Source organism: Vigna radiata, chromosome 11 (assembly GCF_000741045.1).
Source record: "Vigna radiata var. radiata cultivar VC1973A chromosome 11, Vradiata_ver6, whole genome shotgun sequence".
NCBI classification, from domain to species: domain Eukaryota; kingdom Viridiplantae; phylum Streptophyta; class Magnoliopsida; order Fabales; family Fabaceae; genus Vigna; species Vigna radiata.
The window spans coordinates 18,762,610-18,770,455 of record NC_028361.1 but is presented as its reverse complement, the minus strand read 5'-3'; positions in this window follow the sequence as shown (position 1 = coordinate 18,770,455).

Sequence of the window (7,846 nt, the reverse complement as noted above, 5' to 3'; positions counted from 1 at the left end):
TGAAATAGGTTTAGTTGAACCTATATATAACATTATTCTTAAAGTTGATTGTATATAAATTAATTAAAACTTGTAAGATATTAGAGAAATTGACTTCGCTTTTTTCAATAATCATTATCTAATATATAATACATGAACCCAAAGATTTTCTTTCAAGAAAATAAGACAAATATTATTGAAGTCAATCATTTTAGTAAGAATTCTACATACGCGTAGAATTATATAGTAGTGAGCATATTATAATGCTATAAAGAATATACAATACTAACATATATATATAATAATTTGTTCCTTCAATGGATGCATAGTTGCGAGTCATTTTATATTACAGTTGTAGAGTTTGAAATCCATTTTCCAGTCAAAGAATGGTAGCTGGAAGAATATGGTGCTGACAAGAGAGAAAAGATTATTAACTTGTTACGTATCGAAAGTCACGCACTCTTATGCTTGAGAAAGTCATTTCCACACATGCTTTTGTAGCCTTTTATTTGGCTTTAGTAGTCAAAGTCAATCTTATGTCATGTTCCATAAAAAAAAAGATAGTTATTCCATATCGAAAGTTGAGGATGACCACAATAGTAATTCACTAATAAATCATGTTAGTTATTAATATGAAACTTTAGCACAGGTTAGTGTTATAAAAAAAACAATCGTTTTTCATCACAGAAGAAGAAAAGAAAAACAAATAGGTATAAGGGATCAAACTAAACCTGTGCTAAAGAAAGAGAAAATCGTCCCACAAAGCTAACTAAACTTAAGTTAACTTATGAAAGATTAAAGCGATTTATTAGAGCTGTCAAAATGGGTAACCCGGCTTGACCCGGTCCGATCTATCACGGGTTGGTCACTTAGTGAACCAACCCAACACGGCTCATTTATTAGTGAATAAGAAAAACTTGAACCTGACCTGACCCACCACAGGTTGGTGGGTAAACGGGTTGACTCACTAGCCCATTTAATTATATTTTTTTAAATAAAAAAAATATAAACTTTCTGGAATTTAAATTTAAACAAATTTCACTCCCAAAAAATTATGTTAAAGACAATTCAAAATAATAATAAAAAGTATAATATAATCCAAATTTCATCCAAAAACAAACATAAAAAACATACAAATAAGTTTCTTATATTCATCATTTTTTGTTCCTTATCCATTTACGATATTAGAATCTTGAATAGATAAATTCACAATATTTTGCTCTCTTGAATCATCCTGAATGTCAAACCAACCTGAATGTAGTTGATCACATTAATATTGTTGTAACCCTTGACCCTTGTTCTTGTTGTCTCCAAATTCACTAATAAAGATTTTTCTAATGTCAGAACAATTCGGACAATCAATAAAAAAAATATTAGTAAAAAAAAAAAGAGAACCAGTACTCAATAACATCAACAAAAAGTTAATATTTTAATCTGTAATATAATTTCCCAAATTCAAAGATATCAAAAAGAGCTTGTTCAAATAATGTATACTCAAATTGTTTAAATAAAATGAACAAAATCTCATACAAGCATGTCAGAACATGAAAAAAAATCATTCCATGTCTTCAAATCCCCCAGAACAAAAAATAAATTCGCAAACCCTTATTTTTGTCCTTATAGGGTTTTTGAAAAAAAAAAAGAAAGAGAAGTGAGAAAACAAAAATGTGGAGAAAAGGGAAGAAAAAAGGAAGGGTGTTTTACCTGCTCCTTGAAGAATCTCAGTGAAGTGAGGGTGAGAGAACCGTCAAATGAGAGCAAGTACGTGAGAGTGATTTGTGAGAGCAGAGGTTACTTTTTTGGTATACACAGTGAGCGAAGAAAGTATTTTATTTTTTAGGGTTTCATAAATAAAATAATAAATTAAAAAAATAAAATTAGGTAGGTGGGTTGGTGGGCAAACCCAGTTCACCACAGGTTCAACCCGCATGAGCCGGGTCTAAATGAGCTGGGTTGAAATCTGACCCGCATATAAATGGGTTGTGTTTTTCAAACGCAACCCGGCTCGAACCTGTGACGGATCGGGTTGACCCGCGGGTTGTGACCCATTTTGACTGCTCTACGATTTATAAACAACATTGGTGTTTCTTTTTAATGAATCGAACAAAAAAGAAGTTCAATTTATTATTGTTAGAAATTCTACATCAATTAAAGATGAGAGAATTTAAAATATATAAGTGGATGCAAACTTCATCATAAAAAACTGGTTTTATGAGATTGAATTAGATTTAAAGTTTAATATGATTAGAACCTATCAATATTACAACATGAGAGAGATATATTTAAAGTTCATTTCTTAACAATTACAAACATGTAAAAAGCTTTTAAACTAATAAATCATTTAAAAAACATTAAGACACAATAAAAGTTTAATAAATGAAGAAATAATCATGTTTCAGTCAATTTTTTATAATAGTATGGTTGAATAAGATTAGTTCTACCAAAAAATATTTGTAATATATGTATCAGGTTAAAGTGGGAAATATATGATCACCACATATTTATGCGTGTGACAACTAATTTATATATATCACTAATTAGCATTGCTTTTTTAAGTTGGATCACAAGGAAAACATTTGGAAGCTTGTAGTTTTCCTTACTGTGGATTCAATGGCCAGATGTTATGTTATTACCGAGCTGTCTCAATTATCAAACAAGAAAAGAAAAGTGCCAAAAAGTAATACAGAAAGTTAATCCAAGTAAAATTGCATTTAATAAAATTAGTTTGTTTTCGCAAATATGTAATAATTTTATATAGTCGGGTTTAAGAATAATTTAAGTGCTGTCTTTATACTTTTAAAACTTTTATTAAAATATAAAACTCTGAAATAATTTTAAACTCTTAATCGAATAATACTTCAAATATAAAATTATTGACCTAACTACGAATTAGAGGTTAAAATAATTTGTAATTCATGTATAAGAGTCTTTTCCTTTATATAGACCTATTTTAAAAATATTTTTGTACAATAATTGTGAATGAACTTTTTTATTTATAGTGTTTATATGGATACATTAGAAGGAGACACTTTAAAAAATTGAGATGCATAGATAAATAAATTTAATAATTAGTTATATATTTTCTTATCTTTAATAATACTAGTTGAGAATATATATATATATATATATATATATATATATATATATATATATATATATATATATATATATATATATATATATATATATTAGTCAAATTTGAAATGGATCACACCTACTCTAGATGTTTACAGCGTTTGGATTTGATGCACCTTAATTAAATGTCCATTTTTGTTCTGATCATCATTATTTCCATTAAGTATTTGGATAATGACATTTTGACAACATTTTTTTTTTTACAACATTTGAACATTCATTACGTGTCAATCTGTGATTGGTCAAAAATCATTCTACAATCAATAATAATAATAATTATAAACATTATTATGGAGTAATTTTTGACCAATCACAGATTGACACGTAATCAATGTTCAAATGTTATAAAAAAAATATTGTCTAAATATCATCATCCTAAGTATTTATATGGAATTTTAAGTTGACATTAGAATAATTTCAGAAAAATATAAACTTTGATTATTTTGGACAAGTTATCATGACAATGTAGTACAAAAGCACTCTTTAGATTTTTTTAAACATTTGGTGTTAAGAGTAAATTATTCTTTATTAATTTTAGTCTGTTTCAGAATATTTATGAATTTAGAAAACTAATAAAACATTGATTAATTTACTTTCTATGAGTACTAACATGTATTGGTATTTTACTGGAATTATTTGATTTTGGAAAGTATTTTATTTTAATGTTTTTAACTTTAAAATTAAAAAATCCCTTTTATATTATATTTTTAAATAATCATATAAAATTATTATTTTCAATGCTTTTATATAAACTCTCGAACAGGTGAAAATAAAAATGATTTGTTATCATTGTAATTAAAAATAAAATAAAAATAATTTAAAAATAAATCCTTAATTAACTCCTATCCTACACTTTGATTTATCATAAGAGAAATTAACTTAGAATTTTCAATCAATAATTTTCTTAAGAAAACGCAAAATAATTTGTAATTTCGGGAAAAAAAGAAACAAACTATTGCATGAGAAGTATACAAATAATTGAACGTTTATTTCCCGAAAATTATATACATTTAATGATGGAAAATAATTAATATTCCATAAAAAGTAATTCTAGAGTTCTTGAAATTATAGGTTTTTATATGCATGTTGACAACTCATTATGCAATGGAGATAGATGCATCTTCATCTTTTCTATACGGAAATCTCTGTTTCATATTTGTCTGGGGATGTGATTGTTCCATTTCTATACTCAATTATTGATTATTCACTATTGTTTTAATTATTGATCCATTCTTATTATATGTTTGTCAATTCTCTATTTTTTTTTTCTTTGCACACTTTATTATAATTCAATTTTCTTACTGATAAATTTTTCTATGAAATACTTTAATTGCAATATTATAGACTTTAACTATCAACTTCTTATTACATAACAAATATTAATGAAAAAATTATTAACAAATGAAAATACACGGATTGCTAAGAATTAATACTTAAAAATAACAAAAACATATTATTATGACTGTTTACATAAATTTTCTTAAATAATTAATAAATGTTTAATATAATTTTTTGTCACTCTATTTGTGAGAATTATATTTTTGTGAAAAATCACATTCATTCTTCTTTAGAAAAATATGGAGACTATCTTGAATAAAAAAAATAGAATAAAACTATTAAATAATTGCTAAAAATATAAAAACTGAAAATACTATTAAATCATTAAAAAGTGTAAGGTATTATTTTTCAATAAAATATTTAATTTTTTATCGCGATTTTTTATGAGTAATCTAATTTTTTTTTTTAATAAAATTTTACTAAAAGCTGTTTTTCAAAAAGTTAAGTAAACCAAATCTAATAAGGTATTTTTCAACATTGGAAAAATTAAAAATCTTCTAACAAATGTTGCTTTATTACTTAAACATGGCATATCAAAATTAAAATCTAGACTAAAAGTAATGTATATGTCATATCTGAAAAGGGTATATATCGGTCGAAAAAATGTTTTTATAACAATTTGTTTTAATAATTTTTTTATAACTGTTTATGTGATAGTTTGTGATTGATCCATATTTACAAACTAATAAAATAATAATACGTGATCTATTATAAAAAAATTATTAAGAAAAAAGTTAGTGTGTATCATCCTTCATGTGTTTCATAACTTAGATGTGGAGGATTGGGGGAATGTCTTTTCAAATGTCCGAAATTTAACCAAATCATAACTAGTATGGAAGAGAAAATGGTAATGTTCTATCAACACTTAGAACCTAACAATTAATAATCAAACGTTTGTTGTTGGGTTGTCAACATCAAAACTAGCTTACGACCTTTTCGTGTTATTGCACTCACAATTAAGCACATGATGGATTTGTCGTCATGGAAACTTGACATTGGTGATCAAGATCAATAATTATAATATGATGTATTTTTTGTCAATGTTCAAGTTCAATCATGAAAGTTGAAACCCTATATTTTTGTGAATGTACTTGCAGCTAACTCCTCACAACATCATATTAAACTGTTTCTCATTAGTTGCACTGTCAGTTCCAATAATTTATCCCCTGCATTATGAGCTAGTAGAAACTACAAACAACAAAGTAGCTTGCATTGCATATGACATATATATGTGTTGAACTAATTAATATATTCTAACAAAAACGTTTGTACTTTAGATCTTATAGATATTCAAATATTATTTAGCCGAATGCGGTTGAATTCAATTGTATATTTGCATATCATACTACTACAAAAATATGAGATTTTATCTACATTATTCACGGTTTTAATTCTTAGTAAATATATTTACCGTGGTTAAGAAAACTGTTAGGAAAAGCACAATCAGGAGTTTTTAAAATCACCGTTATTTATGGGAGTTCTTAAAAATTGTCGCTACTTACAAGGATTTTTAAAAACTGTCAGTACTTGCAGGGTTCTTTGAAATTGTCGGTTCTTGTGAGAGTTCATGAAAATCACTGGTATTTGTTGGAGTTCTACAAAACTTCTGATACCTGTGAGGGTTCCCCAAAACCACTGATAGTTTCGAGGTTTACGTAGTTGGGATTTCCAGACCCACTCGTAATGGAAATAATTTAATCTTTTTATGATTGAAATTATTTCATCATCATAAACACTGAGCCATGATTAAGATATATTGTTTAAGAACCACCAAAATAAAAGGTGTATGAGAAATTAGGTTCCTAGAGATTCTAGGAGAGTAATAATGTACTTTGTTAAGAAAATATCGTCTTAGAGAAAAATGAGATCGTCTAAGAGAAAGGGTGAATCGTCTAAAGCATATCTGGTTTAGAAGTTTAACAAATAAAATTAAATAAAATAATCTTAAGTAATTAGATGTCAAAAAAGCATAGACACAAAAAAAAAAAACAAAAGAATAAAATTACATTCTTTAATGATTACAAAAGAAAGAACGTTTGAACACTAAAAAATGTACATCACAAAATCATCTAGGCATAAACCATCTAGTTACCCACTTAGCGTGAAAAAGATGTCTAAAAAGAAACGCGTCTAAAGATTAGAAGCATTTATGTGTTAAGCCAAATCAGGGTAAAAATCAAGATTGCATCTAAAGTTACATAAGGTGTTAAACAACAAAAGAGATGAGCTGAAATAACATAGAAGCATAGAAGAAGTCTACACATACTATGCCTAAAAATATACAATCACAAAGTAAGGAGCATAAGAAGTGTCCAAATAAAACTAACAAAACATTAAGCACAAGAATCAATCAAGTAACACATGCCTTGTAGCGGGTATTGTTCAAAGAAAATATTTGTAAAATAAAAGAATATATCTTTAGCCTAAAAGACAATAATTCATTCCTAAAAAGATATATAATACAAAACGATGGTGTTGTGCAACAAATAGTACTACAAGAAGAAATGAAGTTTGCTAAGAGAAGATCAAGATTGTTTAGCATCTTCACATGGCTTAAGGACTAATAAATTATACTATAAGCCAAATAGATGATTAACAAAGTACTATCTTTGTAAAACTCATATTGCTAAATGAAAAGGCCTCCTATGAAAGACAAAACTTTAGTAAACACGCTAATACACAAGTAGATACAATACTAAACGATTTCCCTCTAAATGCGTCAATGTGTTGTATGTGAGTCTTGCTAAACGCATTTGTACTATACTTTGCTAAACAAAGCTAGATGAGCTCTCACTAAGATATATAAAACGATGTTTTTTGGTAGACGTGCTAAAAGGTAAAATCTGCTCTAAACGTCTTGCATAGGCTAAACGATACCCCATGTTAAACGAAGTTTTCATCCATTGATGAAACCATCATGAATTTCTAAGTGTCTCTACTAGAATGCTTAAACGATCAAATATTGTTTGAGCAATGAGATATTGAAATGTTTATAGTTGTTCCGAAAGTGCATTAAATGGCATTGAATGCAAAACGTCTCAAACCAACAAAACTGAAAGGAAAAAGGGACATATTTGCCTGTATGCATAATTTAGTATTTACGCCAAAAAAGATTTCCAGAAACACAATTCAACCCCTCTTCTAGTGTTTCTCGTAATTTCATACTTTAGCTGTTTTAGAGCGGTGTAGTAGAATGGTTAGCGCGTTCAACAAACCAAGAGGGGGTGAATTGGTTTCTTATAACAAATCATTCTTTTAATAATTTTCCCGTAAATATAAATTCCTTAAAAACAATTTAAAGAGTAAGCAAGAGAGAAAATGGCACAGGTGATTTTTATATTGGTTCGGATCACATGGATTCTATATCCAGTTGTTAATCTCAATCGAGAATTAA